Consider the following 17,901-nt stretch of genomic DNA (forward strand, 5'->3'; position numbering starts at 1 on the left):
TGAATAAGAAAAACTAAACAAATTGCCCTTTCTTGTGCATGTAGCACATTTATACCCCTTTGAGAAGCACAATTCTTATTTTATTCTGGGGAATCCTGCCCAAATCCAGATATTTGCAAAATTCCAAGAACTAAGCAGTGTTTTACTTCTTCCTTCCCAATCAAGGAAGCTGGAATGCTGTCGCTAGCAAAAACTCTCCCCCAACGCTTATTCGGTAAGACTAGTCTGGGATACTTAGTCTATGAAGGTGCAGGGCAAAACCAAGAAATGTCTGCCATCTTGCTATTAGGCGCTAAGCTTAGAAAATCAAGTAAAACGACCAACTTGGCTGCTCACAAAGTCAGCAAAAAATGTTTACGTAATTAATCTTCATCATGGTAGTTCACTCACAACATTAGTGTCAAATATACCCCGAGAATAAATGTAAATTGTAGGTACAAATCAATTTACTTTATGCATTCAGCAGCAATTCTATTTGCCTCCACATGCCCACTTAATAGCTGTTTGAGGCTTATAAATAAACAGTTACTGGTCTTCAGAAAGATGCAAGTCTGCAAACTGAGATCCCATATAAAACAACAACAAAACCGTAGCACCACAAGACCACAGGCATTAGGAGATGCCCGAAGAAGTTCCAGGAGCAATTGTGTTAGCCCTTCCCGGGGAGCCGGAAAAGGGCCACTCAGTTATTCATTTTCTCTTTTTTACCTTTTTCTGTTGCTAACAGTCTCCTTGCCATCAAACCTCAGCGTTGTTGGAAGGGACGGTTACGGAGGTTCCCAGATAAAGAATGAGGCCAGACTTGCTTCCATTCCGAATTGCAGTGGAAATCGAATCTCTCTCTCCTGTGAAATGTGACATGTCCTAGGAATTTCCTTTCTGATACCCTGGAGAAAAGAGAAACATTTTTAAAGGACCAGGAAGTGCAAAGATCTTATGGTCAGGTAAAAGGTCTCAAAAAACTTGAACTAGGAACGGAGACTTGCGTGAAACTTTGCGACCGAGGTACCTTTCCCCCAAATTCAACTTTCAGTTTTCTTTGTCTCTTTGGCTGCTCTCGGATGGGTGGAGGTAATAGACTTTCTCTACTTTGCAAAATGTTTATCTTAATATTGACAGCCATCTCCTTTGAACCTTTTATAAATCATAGGTATTGATTGGGTTTTGTCTTTCTACCTTCTCTTTTCCACCTGAACATATTTTCCCGTTTTCTCCCAAAGGTTATCTTTAAGTATAATTATTATACTAACAGTATTATTAAATAAAATGTCTGGATTAGGGGAACTCTGGTTAATTGAGTGCTAATGAATAAAGATTAAAAACAAAAATTATGTTTAGGGGTGCCGGGTGGTGCAGTCAATTAAGCGCCGACTTGGGCTCAGGTCATGAACTCACAGTTTGTGAGTTCGAGCCCCATGCCGGGCTCTGTGCTGATGGCTCAGAGCCTAGACACTCCTACGGATTCTGTGTCTCCCTCTTTCTTTCTCTCTGCTCCTCACCCACTCATTCATGATCTCTCTCTCTCTCTCTCTCAAAAATACAATAAAGATTAAAAACTTTAAAAAAATTTATGTTTATTTCTTTTTTAGAGAGAGAGAGAGAGAGAGAAAGAGTGAGTGGGAGGAGCAGAGAGGGAGGGAGAGAGAATCCCAAACAGGCTCTGCACTGTCAGAGCAGGGCCCAACATGGGGCTTGAACTCACTTACCATGAGATCATGACCCGAGCTGAAATCAAGAGTTGGATGTTCAACCAACTGAGCCACCCAGGCGCCCCTAATGAAGAAAGATTTTTTAATTTTCCAGTGCTCATTGTAGAACACTGTTCTCTTAAATGCTTTCCTTCATTTCATCCTAATTTCTAAGAGACATGCAAAAAAGGACATAAGTATCAGCACCGGAAGGAATACCCAAATTTATATAGAGAGAAATTAATACCAGCAATCATGGCTACAAAGGAGGTGAGACTCATCAAATTTCAGATACATGAAATCATGACTATGATTCAGCACTAGGTTTAGCCCTAAGCTCTAAGCTCCCTAGCAGGCAAAGCAAAATGAGAAATAGATCCCATTTTCTAATTAAAAGCAGCAAAGTAGTTCATATGGCAAGATAAACTTTTGGGGGAAATATGGGGTACTAAAATCAAGTGATAGTGACCTAATGGAAAGGATTATGTGGCTTTTCATTTATCAAGTTGGATCAGCCTGGGCACATTACTGGACTGTGTTGGTTTGGGCAGAATGAAATGTTTTCCCTTCTTCTTACACACTCCTCCACAAAAGTGTTTTACTTAGTTTTCTTAACTCTTTTGACCAGAAGTTGAACTTATGATGAGATTGTCTTCGTTTGATCAATTGCAAATCAGTGAGATTATGATCCTACCCCCACCCTCTGTTATTTCCACTTAAAAAAAAAGAAATAAAACATTTTGATAAGTTTGTCATAGAGCCTTGACACCATCCCCTAAAATATTCTTTAAAGATCACCCAATTATTTCAATGTTAGTCAGAGACCCAAAGATGACTCAAGAATGATAGCATCATGAGGGCCCATGGACCAACCGGGCTAATACACCAACTGCATTTTTAGGAAACATTTAGCACCAAAGCAGGATTTTTCTGAATTTCAGATTATGGGTGGCTGAAGGAGATCATACATCGGGCTAAAATAAGGACCAATAATTTCTCTTTAACTCAAATCCAGATCTCAATAATGAGTTTGATTTTCCCTATAACTATCAAACTCTCGTAGAAATTCAGTATTTCAACACCTAGAATTTCCTCTTGCATGTGACAAAAGTATAAAGATCCTTGGTCAGATTATATGTACTGATTTCTAGTTTATAACCTAGCAAATGTATTTATATCCCATGTGTGTTTGTTCGTCTATAATACTAGTCCAGGGACTTTATTACTTAAAAGGCTCTGAGTTACTTGCTTTGCTTAAATTCCACCCACTGTAATGTCTTTAATTTCTTCCTTCTATTTTTAATCTTGGGTTTAAGTTATATGCCCTTTGAAAGGCAAACCTTTTCAGCTACTAGAAGTAGACAGGTTTCATATTTTAATTTGGAACCACAGAAAAACCAAATATATTAGGAAGAAAAAGCACACGATCTGATGTCAAAAGACACATATTTGATTCTGGTTCTCCCCTTTACTGTCCATTCATGAAGTATACTCAGATTTCTTGGCCTCTCTTTCCTAATCAGTAAAATGGGTATAACAATAATGCCTATTTATTAAGATTGATTTGAAGATTAGGTAGGCTTATAAGGGAAAGTCTGTCCACCATAAGATTACACACTTCATATTTATTGTTATTATTAAACCACAGTTATTTTCAGAGATACAGAGAGAAAAGTCAACAGTGATAACAGGAAACATCATGAAATTCTTGCCATATGTCAGGGATTCTACTAAGCACTTTAAAAAAAATTTTTTTTCAATGTTTATTTATTTTTGGGACAGAGAGAGACAGAGCATGAACGGGGGAGGGCAGAGAGACAGGAAGACACAGAATCGGAAACAGGCTCCAGGCTCTGAGCCATCAGTCCAGAGCCTGACGCGGGGCTCAAACTCCCGGACCGCGAGATCATGACCTGGCTGAAGTCGGATGCTTAACCGACTGCGCCACCCAGGCGCCCCTCTACTAAGCACTTTAAATACATGAACTTATTTGAACCTCACAGCAAACAAATGCAGTATTATCACCATTCCCATTTTTCAGATGAGGAATCTGAGGAACAAAGAGGATAATAACCTTGCCCAAGGTCACACAGTCAATGGATGTCACTGCCGGGATTCAAACCCAAACATTAAATATGTAGGCTCTTAATCATTTGACCGTATGTCCCCAGCACATGGCTATGGGCATGTTAACAAATGTCACACACCCACAGAAAGGATTCCATCATTAAAAGTGTTTAGGAAATAGTTTAAACAAAAAGTTGAACAGGTTTCTTGACTGTAGGACCTCTCATATTCCTTAACATGCACTGCGAATCTCTGAGATTGAGGTATGGCGGGTGGCATTGCTCAAGACCAAATGGAACCAAATCTGTTTCTTCATGAGCCTTTCAAAGGACCAGTGTTCCATGGAACACATGTTGACAAATGCTGATGGATGAGGTATGATAAATAAGTAGCAGTGACATACCACTTGAGGGCTTGTCAAACAATCCCTTGAGGTAGGGGAGACAAGTATACATCAACTCCATCTATACATGATCTCCATCTTACACACTATGTAACACATTAAGTGTGTTGCCCAAAATAAATTAAAAAAACATAAGCATTGCAATTCTCTTTTAAAAATGCATAGGTAGGGGCGCCTGGGTGGTGCAGTCGGTTAAGTGTCCGACTTCAGCCAGGTCACGATCTCGCGGTCCATGAGTTCGAGCCCCGCGTCAGGCTCTGGGCTGATGGCTCAGAGCCTGGAGCCTGTTTCCGATTCTGTGTCTCCCTCTCTCTCTGCCCCTCCCCCGTTCATGCTCTGTCTCTCTCTGTCCCAAAAATAAATAAACGTTGAAAAAAAAAAATGCATGGGTAAAAAACAAAAAAAACAAAATGCTTTTGTTGTAAAGGAGCTACAGGAGATAATTTTTTTTCTTCTCCAGGATAATTCTCTGAGGTTGACATTTGGAGAAGGAAGATGCCCAAGGAGGACCTGAGCTTTCACACACCTTGTTGCCAGGAGATACTGTAGATCACGTCAGGGCAGGACCGAGGGAAATCTAGGAACCAGTGTGCAAGTGATTAATGTCAGCAACATGACCCATTCACCCCTCCCAGACACTTCTCTACCTGGGCATCTGGAATTACCTTTAGGACATATGGAGAGCGAAGGGAATGATGCTGCTTTTCAACCACTTAAAGTGTATGATCACCTTCATAGAGACCTTCCCACTCCCCCGAGGTAAATGAATTTTTGCCTGTGAAATTTTTCCCTTTACGTGACAGATACCAACTTACCATCCCTGCTCCCCACCCCCACTTCCTGCCCATGTGGAAGCTGTCACTAGCTTACACAGAAACTAAAATAAAAGAACTTAAAGATGTGTGGTTCTGGTCAGTCTCCCTGAGTGGTGAAGCAAAGGAAATGGTTGTTATAATATATTATAATATTTGCAAAAATATTTGACCCACTTTTTAGAACCCCATGAGGCCTTATAAACCACATTGGATGTGGTCCACCTGGCCATAGGCACTAACTCTATACCATCACTGAACCCCATCCCATTGCATATGCCTACCCTGTACACTCATGGTAAATCCACAGTTGTGTTAGGACACTACCACTGGGGTGAGTCTAGAATTTCAAAGTCTGGAAATTCATGAGAAACAGACAGTGAGAACATCCTCATCTTCACTTTGACCACATGATGCCACTCCTCTGGATGGTTCAAGTAATTAAAGAACAGAGTTTACTGTTATCTGCTTTTCTCCCTCCCGTCTTCTTAGCAACGGAGGTATCTCTTGCCTGGAATTCACTTCACTTTCCTCTTTGACCCCCTTCCTGCCCAAACACAACTTACTAAACTCCCTCTCGTATTCTAATCATTTTTTTTTTTAAAGAACAGTAAAGGGGGGCGCCTGGGTGGCGCAGTCGGTTAAGCGTCCGACTTCAGCCAGGTCATGATCTCGCGGTCCGTGAGTTCGAGCCCCGCGTCAGGCTCTGGGCTGATGGCTCGGAGCCTGGAGCCTGCTTCCGATTCTGTGTCTCCCTCTCTCTCTCTGCCCCTCCCCTGTTCATGCTCTGTCTCTCTCTGTCCCAAAAATAAATAAACGTTGAAAAAAAAATTAAAAAAAAATAAAGAACAGTAAAGGTATGGATGAAGACCAAACTCTTGAAACAAACACTTCACAGTTAGAATTGAAATTGTCTAAAAAACTGCATCTCCCTGCATGGCCTCTCCTCACACAGATGCAGATTGGCGTCCATGGATGGAATCAATGCATCTGTTCCTTGCAGTACCTTGTAGGAGATCAATGGCATCTGTAACGTAACATTTGTACCTCAATGTTATTGAATTTGCTCTGGCAAAATACTTTAAGGCTGAGCCAGAGTCAGAAGAGTACTATGAACTAATGGTTTCCTGAACGTATTGATGCATCTGTTGCACACGTTACTGCGCTGGTTGAAATAAAAACTGATGCCAACATTGAAATAAAATCTTTAATCTTTCTAGGAGGATTATAAAGGCAGCATGGAGAGAAAATCAAAGAACTGGATTGGAATGAACATTTTTGGTTAACTCTGGTGCCAGTTGGATCCTCTGGGAAGTTGATGCTAAGAATGAGTTAGGAGTGCATCAAGTTTATTGAAAAGTAACATTTGTAAAAAGACAGGGGAAGAAGTTGAATTGGGCAGGGAGCCTGACAGGACTCTGCGGAGCACAGCCTGCCCTTTGGAGGAGTCTTCCACTGGGTAGAAAGGGCTCAGCCCTTGTACCACTGTATTGCTCAGTCATTAGTTGGGTCTTCCCAGGGAAGACTGTGACCCTTCTCAAAAGCTAGGGTCCACTGAAGGAGGAACAGCAAGAGGCTTTCAGCTAACCATACATCTTACAGTTGAGCAAGGACTTCTTTTTTAAAGGGGGATCTGAATTACATACGTCTGCTGTGACTCCCAACATGCATTTCATCCCTTCCTCATTGTGGAGCAGATATATGATTTAAGTTAATACAGAAGAACCTCTAATTATGCATTCTCAACATTGGGGCTCTCATTGATGCAAGCTGCTATAAATATGAGGAAAGAAACACACTACATCAAAAAGCCCATTAAATACCACCACAAAAGGCATTAGTGGTCTCTTTGACTTACAAGTAGAATCTTTCAGAACGAAAGCAAATAGAGAGGCTTTCTAGATATGGTCTATGGATTCAAACGACATATTAATTTACTACGAATCAATAATGATTTAGAGTAAATTAACTGAAAGAAAACTGTCACCTTGGACAACCAAGATCAGGAAATGGGATCCATGACGGGTAAGTTATGCTGATGAAGAAAAAAGATTCCAAGCCGAAACTGACAAACACAGTCATGATGAGAAATTTTATCACATCTCTTTTATTTTTTTTTATTTAAAAAAAATTTTTTTTTCAACGTTTATTTATTTTTGGGACAGAGAGAGACAGAGCATGAACAGGGGAGGGGCAGAGAGAGAGGGAGACACAGAATCGGAAACAGGGTCCAGGCTCCGAGCCATCAGCCCAGAGCCTGACGTGGGGCTCGAACTCACGGACCGCGAGATCGTGACCTGGTTGAAGTCGGACGCTTAACCGACTGCGCCACCCAGGCGCCCCTGTCACATCTCTTTTAGTCACTAGTGAATCAAACATACAACATGATTGAAGATATATAAAATATTTAAGCATTAAAAGTTAATGGTCATTAATTAAAAGTTTAATCTATGTTCATGTCCCTTATTAGCATTAGCCTTAGAGAAACAGCTTCAAAAGCAAAGACCAAGAGAAAAAAAAAAACTGTAGAAATCTTTGAATTGCTCATCTTTCTGCTTTATCTTTTGCTTCTGTTAACACATCTCTCTTATCCTCACAGGCTTCAGGCAGCCATAGCACATATCTGCCTTGTGGTCCACACACCAGATACTGTCTTCATTTTTATGTCCCATACATATGCATTCCACGTGCATTCACACCAGGGCTCTCTGTCCTTGGGCACCTCAGATCATGCCTGCATCACAGCTGTTGGGTGCCTTGGCCAGTGACACAGGTGACTGGATTTGCAGGACACAGGTCACTCCGCATTCATGGATTCTGCACTTGCGGGTCTGATTACACGAGTGTTACAAAGGTGTTTGGAACAGAGATAAGTGTGGTTTTCTTAACGCCTGAAATTCTGAGGGTCTGTCCCAGGTGAACTGAGCTTGTGGATGACCTTAGCAGACAGCCCAGCCTCCACTAGTCCCCTGATCTTTTTTCTACTCATTATAAGCTTGTAATCTCTCTTTCTTGAGGGATGTGGGGGGTTGACTTATAATTTTCAGTCATATGTTATTATAATTTATGGGAGAAAATTCATGTTTGAAGTTCTGTCTTATGACTTCTGGTGAGTCTGTTTTTTTGAAAGTGTGGTATAAAGAATCTATACATAACCTTGTCTTCCACATAAAGAATATGACTTTTTTTAAAAAATTTTTAACGTTTATTTATTTTTGGGACAGAGAGAGACAGAGCATGAACGGGGGAGGGGCAGAGAGAGAGGGAGACACAGAATCGGAAACAGGCTCCAGGCTCTGAGCCATCAGCCCAGAGCCCGACGCGGGGCTCGAACTCACGGACCGCGAGATCATGACCTGAGCTGAAGTCGGACGCTTAACCGACTGCGCCACCCAGGCGCCCCAAGAATATGACTTTTTAAACATTCATGGACCATTCAGAAAAACCGACCACATTCTATCTCACAAGTCACTAAAACAAAATAAGAAAACCATAAAGAATTAAAAGTTGTACTCCATGGACCACATGCTCTTAACAATAAAAACAGATCTCAATTACAAATATTTAATGAACCCCTTGCCCCCAACATTAGTAAGAGTATCAGTCATCATTCCAACAGGGAACACTTCATTCAAATTAGGAAAATCCAAGGAGGGCTTGGTGAAGGTGATATTTAAAAGATGTGGACAGATGTAGGAAATTACAATGAATAGTTGAGTACCCCAGGGTTAATAAGAGTGGAATGATTACTTACCCTAGGTCTGAAGAGGCAAGATTCAGGAAAGATAATCAGAGCTTAGAAGAAAAAAAGTCGTATGACAGGGCAACTTTGAGAAGAGAAGTAACCTGAGGTTGAGGGTATAGCCAGTCTGAGGCCCCGAAGAGACGGCAATACTAACTCTATTCCTAGTATATTTGCAGCCACTTCAACTGAGCCTCAATACACATAAACAATGCCAACCTTTCGGTAGGCTGGAAGGCAGTATGTCTCTTTATTGTTTTCTCCAGAGGCCCAAGTAGATAAGGTAGAGAGGACCTTATGTATTTTATCTCTTTCTTCTCAGCAGAAAGAAAGGCCCCTTCAATGCCAGCCATCTGGTGAGGTAGATAAGGACAGTCCAAAAGAACAGTGTCTATATCAAGATGGCCACCATGTCTGTTAGCCTGCTGCCTCTGGGGCAGGCAGTAGGCCTCAAGTTTTAGGAAAAAATGCTTGGCTTTGGATTATTTTCCACTGAGATTGCACAGTCCAAACTGAAATCTGAAAACTTTCCATTTTTACCCTAGAAAAATCTCTTCCAGCACTTTCCTATGGTATCACTAAATTCAAGCTATACCATCAAACTATCACCTCCATTTTCAAACTTTTAGATTCATCCAGGTTTGACTGAACATTGACTTTGAGGGCAGTAGTTCTTCATATAGGCCACCCAGATGTCTCTATTCACCTTCTCCAGGAACACAGAACTTACTTTAAAGTTACAAGAAACTTTTGTAACAAGTCACCTCCAAACATTCTTACAATGTTTGCGCTCTTGCACTCTTGCAGGCATCAGTTACACCTGGCAACTACAGAGGTGGCCCCCTATAATTCCTGGAGTATGGCAGCTTGGAAATTTTCAGTACTAATTCATTTTGCATTAGTGCTTAGCAGCAAAAAAAAAAAATCTTGACTCCTGGCCCTGAGAAGTAAATGATTCTTGGAGTACTATTCTTAGATGCTTTGAGTTTAATTACCTTGTAATTTCCAGGTCATGTTATTACCGTGAAGTTACATGATTTTGCAAATCTATTTACAGCCTATGAAAAGAAAATGACTTTGGAAATGAATGTTGCTAAATTGGTCCCTTGTAAATAGCTCTTCCCTTGCTGTTTAAAAAAAGAGACAAAAAGCTTTCCTACAGGAAAGTGTGGCCTGCTCAAATGCCTAATCTTTTAAAAATCAAGAATCAGAATCTTGAATTAAAGATGTGCAGTCACTCAAACAGGAGTTAGGGATCTCTGAAAGGTCAGGCAGGCAGGTAGCATTCAGAAAGAAGACCAGCAAGATAAAAAGGGGTCAGATAGAAAAACAGTGGTCATTATCGGGGTCAGGAATTTGGTCAAGGTCTGAAATATTGGTACTATTTAGGATCCAAGGGCCAGAGGTTTATAAAAAATTGACAAGTTTTGTTCAATGGAAATTCGCAAAGGTAGGGGTTGACTTCAATATTACCCTTGGTAGACACTATTTTATTCTACCCACAGTGCATTTATGTAACCAAGAAAGTGAAGCTCGATTGGTCTCTAGGGGGAGTCAAGACTGTTTCCTTCCTTTCTCAACCCTGCCTGACCTGATTTCTACCTTTCTAAGATCAGTAGCAAGAAATCTGGCCTCCCAAGAAGGGAAGAGTTGCTAAAATTTACAGATGTTGATAGGCCTACTTTCAGAGGAGATAAAGGTTATGTCATACTTGGGCCTGGCCTGTTTTCTCCTTCTTCCTTGATCCACCAGAGAGATAGTAAGAGCCTAGAGCTGTTCTTGCAGGGCCCGGCATTGGCATTTCTCAGTCCCTCCTGAGATGCCCTCTTTCCTTCCTGTTTGGTAGCTTTGGAAGGGAACCTTGGCCAGCTTGATCCAGCAAGATTGCCCACGGTTGGTAGTCATCGGACATCATTAACCTCATGGTGACTGAACCAGAGTCTGAGCATGTGGGGACATGATGGATAGAGTCAGAGCTATCTTTCCCACCTGCTTTATCTGAGGCTGACGGGGCCTAACTGGCTTTGGAGAAAAGAGGCTTCCATTTGGTCAAGCTATGTCATTAAAACTCTGCCTTGTTACCAAAATTCTCCCTGTGTTATTAATAAAACTGTTACAGCTAGGTTACAACTAATACAACTCTGCATTTAGGTTCAGATATAATAATATTCAGTTAGCCTGTCACTGGTAACTGTCTATAGGCATGTATCTCTCAGGAGGACCTCATGGAGAAAATGGGTGGCTGGCCCAAGGCAGAATTTGTAGTTTCTTGGGCCATGGGAGTGACATGTAGAACATCAGACACATCCCAAAGTCCAACAGGGTCAGTATGTGGGTGGATGGTCAATTTCTATGAAAATATGGCTTATTTTTCTCAATCTGTATTCTCTCTCTGGGGACCTTTTCCCCTTTCCTGTGCCTTTCCCTTCTCTCTACTTAGTCCCTCAGCAACTTGTGTACTATTTTTTCCCCAAATACCTACTGGCTACTCCACATTACTTCCTCTTTATCACTTCTTGACTTCTAGCCCATATACCATTGCTTACTGTCCCCCAAGTTTCTTTCCTCCAAAGCAATATCAGGGAACACTCAAACAGATCATTTTACTAGAGAGCAAAGAAAAAGATTGTGCTAATCCAGGAGTAAAATGAGTAAAATCATCAACCAACAATTGATTATTCTCTAACTGATATATCATGACCATTTTGACTGAAATGCCTAAAAGGGGTCCCTAGTTCATAAACTTTAGCATTTTCAAATTTTCAGTGGCCGTATAAGAGGGCAAATCTTACTTTTAAATGGCATTGCATGTTTTTTTAAAAACTTCCTAAATGTTTCAAAGCTGACATCATGGGATCCATACGTTGCCAAATAATAATTTGAAATAAATATTTTACACACATTGTTCCATCTACTTTTGGCCTGCATTCCAGAAATAGTAAGCACTCAATATACATATTAACTGCTGGAACCAAAAAGGCATGACATATTCAGCAGCTTGATGTTTTATTAAAGTTAAGCCAGCTGGTGGCAGTTTGATAACCGAAGTTATATCTCAACTCCCTAAAAAAAGGCTGTTACATTGCACCGCACTGGAGGCAAAACAAACAAACAAACAAACAAACAAACAACCAACCCCAACCCAACCATCACGTGGGTTTTGGCTACAAACAGCACTTACCTAATTCTTAACTTTCAGGCTAGAATTGTATTTTGGGGCTACGTTTTACACACACCACTGCCTATAGATTTTGCAATTACTGCACTTCTGAGAACTAATTTTTTTCAATGTTTTACTTTTGAGAGAGTGCAAGCAGGGGTGGGACAGAGAAAGGAGGAGACAGAGGATCCGAAGTGGGCTCTGCACTGACAGCCATAAGCCCGACATGGGGCTTGAACTCATGAATCAGGAGATCATGACCTGAGCCAAAGTGGGACGCTCAACCGACTGAGCCATGCAGGCGCCCCTGAGAACTAATTTTTAATAAACATAAGATTGTGTTCTGCTAAAGAAAAGTGAAAATTCTTTGGCTCTCTATTTTTTGGTAATTCGTGTTACTAAGAACCTCTGATATGATTGCCAAAGACAATCTAAATATTTAATGATAGAAATTATGAGTGGACAGTGTCCCTCAAGGACTTGAGGGGGTAGCAGTTCCTTGGCAAAAAAAGCTGTCATGGTAGTGAATAAACTAGGCTCTCTTCCATTAGATTGAGGCCCTTGTAATTTAATGAACACATGCAATCATTACATTATCTTGATTTGGTATGTTCATATAAGTACTACAGGATTACAGAGGAGAAGCAGTTAACTCTGCCTAGTGGGTTGAAGGGCAGACCTGAGATGATGTTAATGGTTAATGAAAGACCTCACAGAGGAGGTGATACGTAGGCTGAGTCTTGAGAAATGGTTGAAGATTGCCAGGTGAAGAGCAGGGAAAAGAAACATGTACCACTTAGACGAAACAAGGGGATGGGAAAGGGTCTGTACAAATGTTAGTACTCTACTAGAAAACTCTATAAACATCCCCTGTTCATGGTCTCTTCTAGAGAGCCTGTCCCCACCTCAGATCCTGATGGTTCTATATGCCTACAACCTGATCAGCTAATGCTAACTAGATCAAAGATGGACACCTTACCCAATACATGGTTGTTAAGTCAGATGGTCTTTAGAGAATCTGAAGTAACAGGCCAGAGATACTTGGGCTGAAAAGTTGAGACAAGGGTAGTCACATTCAGCTATCTGTGGTGAATATATCAGGCCATGTGCAGGCCAAGAAAGGAGAGGAAGCTGGTCCAGAGTAAGCAAGAACTGAACAGACTCATGGAAAAAGGCAAGGATGAAAGAACTGCATAGATTTTGTTTCTGGTCTTTGTATTAGTCAAAACACACCAGGTTACCTTACAGCAGGGGATGGTAAACCACAGCCCTTGGGACAACCTAGCCTAGGGTCTCTTTTTAGATGGCCTAAACTAAGAATTGTTTTTACGGTTTTAAGAATCATAAAGAAGGAGGAAGAGGAGCGTCAACTACCTATGTGGCTTGCAAAGCTTTTATAGAAAAGGTCTGCCAACCCTGCACTATAGTAATAACTATCTCCAAAACTTAGAAGTTTATAACAAGAGGGACGCCTGAGGGGGGTGGGGGGAGGCTCGGTTGGTTAAGCTCCAATTCCTGATTTCAGCTCGGGTCATGATCTCACAGACGGTGAGTTTGAGCCCCACAGTGGGCTGTGTGCTGACAGTCCAGAGCCTGCTTGGGATTCTCTGTCTCTCTGTCTCTGTCTCTCTCTCTCTCAAAATAAATAAATAAAAAACAAACAAAAGGAAGCTTATAACAAGAAAGGTTTATTTCTCACTTATGTTGCCCATCACTTGGGAGCTTTGCTCCCAGTCTCCATCCTCCAGGAAGGAAGCTGCCAGAGCAGCCACCATGCTGAACACTGTCAAACCCTGTGGCAGAAGGCAAGAGCTCCAGGAAGTCTTTCACCAATGATTAAATGTTCCATTCTGGAAGTGAGCCACATCACAACCAGGCAAAATACATTGGCCAGCACTAGTCATACATACCCGTTCAAACCCAAGGGGAGGTACAATGCCACGATGTGCCACGAAGGTAGAGGACTGGAGATGTTTGACAAACAGCACTGAAGATTAAAACAGATGTTGAAAATTGCAACCACACCCAAACTGTTTTCAGTAAAGTTCGGTTCCTTCAAATGAATATAGAGAAATTGCAGGAGAGGATCTATAAAGTCAGGTGGAAGTCAGAGAGGAAGGAATCAGATTAGAAAGATTAACTATTATCAAGAGTTAATAGTTGTTTTTTTTTTTTCCTGTGTTCAAAGTCAAGTCTTAATGGGCTTCTGTTAATAGGACTATTGGTTTTAACCAAGGAGTCACCTACTTAGACGAGCCTTTCAGAAATATCATTCTAGCTACCACATAGAAATAAAAATTGGAAAATTTATTAAATAAATTCATGAGTCAACACGGGGGCCCAGTTGGAAGCTACTGCAGTGAGCAAGGCGTAAGTAGATGTGGATGTGAAATAAAGTCGCATCCAGGAGAATGAGCGAGACACCTACACCGAAACAATGGCATAAGACGGGTTCACGAGACTTGTTGCCAAGAAAAGTGGCAAACAATAGGCAGTGGGCAAGCCTGAAGTTTGACTTTGGACAAATAAATGGGTGTTAAGACTAATAATTTAGATAAGAAGGTGGAAAACAAAATAGGTCACCGGCCCTGTCCATCATGCATGGTCTCTGAAGATTCTGAGGTTAACTTCTGACCTAATAATCTGACTATATTCCGCTCTCCTTGAACTTTTGTTTCTGGATCCATAATAAATAAACTTCAAATCCTTTCTTCTTTCAAATTGTGACCCGCCAGTGGTGCTTCTCCTGTTTCTTGATTTCTTACGCACTGGTAGACAGCATTTCTAGACTTCTACACTGCAATCCACCATCTTGAAGTGAATCATGGCACATGGCCACATTATTTGTTGATTTATTTCTTTAGTGCATCCTGACCACTAGGGCGTCAGTTGCTTGTCAGGAAATTGGGAATGTGAGAATGGAAAAAGTTTCCATGTGGCAGCTTAGCTCATATTTCTCTCTGGAATCAACCGGAGAAGAAGTTTGATGTTTAGCGGTAGCTAATTAAACAAGTTAATGTATAGGAGGCAGATGGAAACGTAGATGATTAAAAACAAACAAACAACAAACAAAAAACCCAGATTGAACACAGTTCTTCTGGGATATGCTAAAGATGCAGGCTTATGCAATGGCAATCAGAGACACAATTCGTGGGAATCAGCTGATCTCAGATGCCTGTACAGGAGTTGATGGAGATGCACTGACGCACCGTTCATGGCCATTTCCACAGTTCTGCGAACTATGTGCTGCTAACGAGGGTCGAAACATTCAACATGTTATTTAATGTCACTGAACATATGTAGCATAATGCAACATCAATAAGTCACGTATTGCATATATTCTTTTCTGTTTCCAAATTTTGTGGCCCCATTTGTCAGCTGTATTCGTGATGTAACTCAGATGTCATTTCCCTTTGGCGCCTGTGCTGATCATGTGCCCGGTTGCTCGCAGATTCCTTCCTCTACTTTCTCTGTTCTGCTTTGTACCAAAGGAAGTGGGTGGCTGAAAACTATAATTCTCAGGGTCCTGTGCTGACGGGTTTCTGGCTAGGTTCTTCCAATGGGAGGCCATGGAGACAGATTGGAGGGCAGGTAGAAAGGAGCAGCCAGGATAGTTCTCCCCCTTTCTGCTTCAGGCAGCATCTTCTCAGCGGCTGTGAGTTCCTGCTAGACACACATTCCCTCTGTTTTCCTTACTCGTTCTGGAATAACCCTGTGTGAGCTCCAGCTCACGAGTAGTCCCTTCTCCAGACTCCACCTTTCACCTGACAGTCCCAGCCACATAGTCCCATAGGACAGCTCCTCCTCCAGCTTCTAGCTCCACCCAGGCACCCCTGACTCCAAAATTCTAACACCATCCCTTCTCTTGCTCTCGCCATAGCCACCCCTTCCTGCAATTGTTAAATTCTGGGCTGGCCCCTCTCCTCCTGTCCACTCTCCGTTCCTTCAACACCTCCACAACTAGATCCCAACATATTCTCTCCAGCTACTTTGAGGTATAAATGACAAATGAAATTGTCATATATTCAAATTATAACATATGCAAATGAAATTGACATCTACTGAAAGTGCTCACGGTGATGATGTGGAAGGATTCCCAAAATAGAGTCCACTGACACTACACCCGTATATTGAACTCCCTCTGTTGAGTAGCTGGCAAGGGTTCTCTCTATGGTCCATGAAGATGGACCTCAGCAAGCACAGCAGCTTCCAGGGGACATCTAGAGTTACAGGGCTAAGCCACTGACATAGGCACAAAAGGACAGGATTCTGAGTCAAGCTGTGCTGGGAAGGAAAGACTGAACTCCCAAGGATCTCGTGCTGAATGGACACTTCAGAAGAAAGAAGAGCAAAGGCCCTGGAGGGGCTCTTTTTCCTCTTCCTGCCCCAGCACCTCCGCCAGCTTTTGATATTCTCAGGGTGCAAAATCTCAAGCAATAATGGAAAACCCATTAACAACCCTATACCCCGCATCCTCACGCTAAAACACACCCTAGGAGAAAACTTGACTGCTTCCTCTGAGAGTAAAATTGAAAAAAAAAATGGGGGGGATATTCATAGATTAATAAATTATTGAGAACTAAATCAGTGTGTAAGCAGCATCCTTTAAAAGCAATCTTATGGTGACTTTTGTAGGACTGGAAAATGAGCTTATCTAATCTCGGCTAGGTTGCCTGACTCTGGGTAGGTTTGAGATTTTTTCCCTCCTCCAGATGGGACAGAGCAATGTGTTTTGCTATAATCAAAGGGCTTATAACATCTAGGCAACATGAAAGCAGAAAATGTACAGAGAAGCAGTCGAGCCAAAAAGTTAAACATAGAGGCTCATGAGTTTGGATGATCCTGGGTTTGGACCCTAGCTCTTCTGCTTATAATAGTATGACTTTGGGCAAATTATTTACATGTCTGGGACTCAGTTTTCTTAAATGTGAAATGGAGGAAGTTTGTTAAAAATGTAGAAGGTTGGGCCCTGGCCCCAGAAATTCTGATTCAAAAGGTCTGAAGGTGAATCCTAAAAATGTGGACTTTTGTAGATTCATACCCAGGAAATTTGAATGCCTATGAGCCAAGGTCTCACTATGAGAAATACTCTCCTTTTTACTTCTTTCTCTGCCTATTTGTAACATTTACTTTGACTCTACTCTTTCCTTTACATGGGTGATTTATCTGAATCCTAAAGTTGTTTTCTTAACACATCATGTTAGTCAGGAGAACAGAAAGGAGATCAGAGAGCCTGGACACTAAAAATGGGTAAGTTACTTAGTGACCATGTAGCTTTGATGAAGTCACTTCATCACTTGAAACCTTAGTTTCCTCATCCAAGAAATAGGAAATAATACTTGTCCTATTTATCTCTCAGGGCTGTAAAAAGGAGCCACGGAGAAAAAGGATAATAAAAGCATTTTTTAAACTAGCAGGCACTACACCAATATGAGTTATTATATGGAGCCAGTTTGATTACAGCCTCAATTTTCTGAGTTACAAACATGAAAGAGTTTCATTTTTTAAAATTTGCTACCGAGCTTTGTCCAAACTCACCTTTCTCACTATAGAGAAGCTCTTTTGATAGTCTTATTTCAACTCCATAGCTTTTCAGTCATTTTTAATTCTGCAACCGGTCTCACGAAAGTTGAGATTCAGTCTTTCCTATCTTCAATCTAATATTCCATTCAGCTCAAAGGGTTTTCCAATCCCCCAGCACAGGTGTAGACTTTGGGACCAGGAATTTGGCGTGGAGTGGGTATGCGCTCCCACACCTTGCTTCCCATCCCAAACCCTGTCCTTGCTCATCTGGTCTGGGGCAGGATAGGAGATAACTAATGTTCGCTTGTGTCCTTCTATCACAGCACCATGATTAAGTGCTGTTCTCTTTGTAGGCAGTAACGGCCACTTCTGAACGTGAGTGTCCCTATGCCATGTTGACCAGATTACTCTTGCCTTTCTCTGTCTCATGACAGCTAATAGTTCAAGGTCTGAAGAGTCAAGGTGTGCTGTGCAGGCTCCAAAAGGCCAGACAGGTGAGACACTAA

General features: G+C 41.6%; 1 protein-coding gene across 1 annotated transcript in view; it reads right to left on the reverse strand.

Moving 5' to 3' along the window:
* Window positions 1–17,901, reverse strand: part of SUCLG2 (succinate-CoA ligase GDP-forming subunit beta) — a 482,508-nt gene that overhangs the window by 94,558 nt on the left and 370,049 nt on the right. Inside the window, exon 13 of the transcript XR_006593885.1 lies at window positions 709–887. The gene's annotated coding sequence lies outside the window, so the exon portion shown is untranslated. The remainder of the gene's footprint in view (window positions 1–708; window positions 888–17,901) is intronic.

This window comes from Felis catus, chromosome A2, assembly GCF_018350175.1.
Source record: "Felis catus isolate Fca126 chromosome A2, F.catus_Fca126_mat1.0, whole genome shotgun sequence".
Lineage (NCBI taxonomy): Eukaryota > Metazoa > Chordata > Mammalia > Carnivora > Felidae > Felis > Felis catus.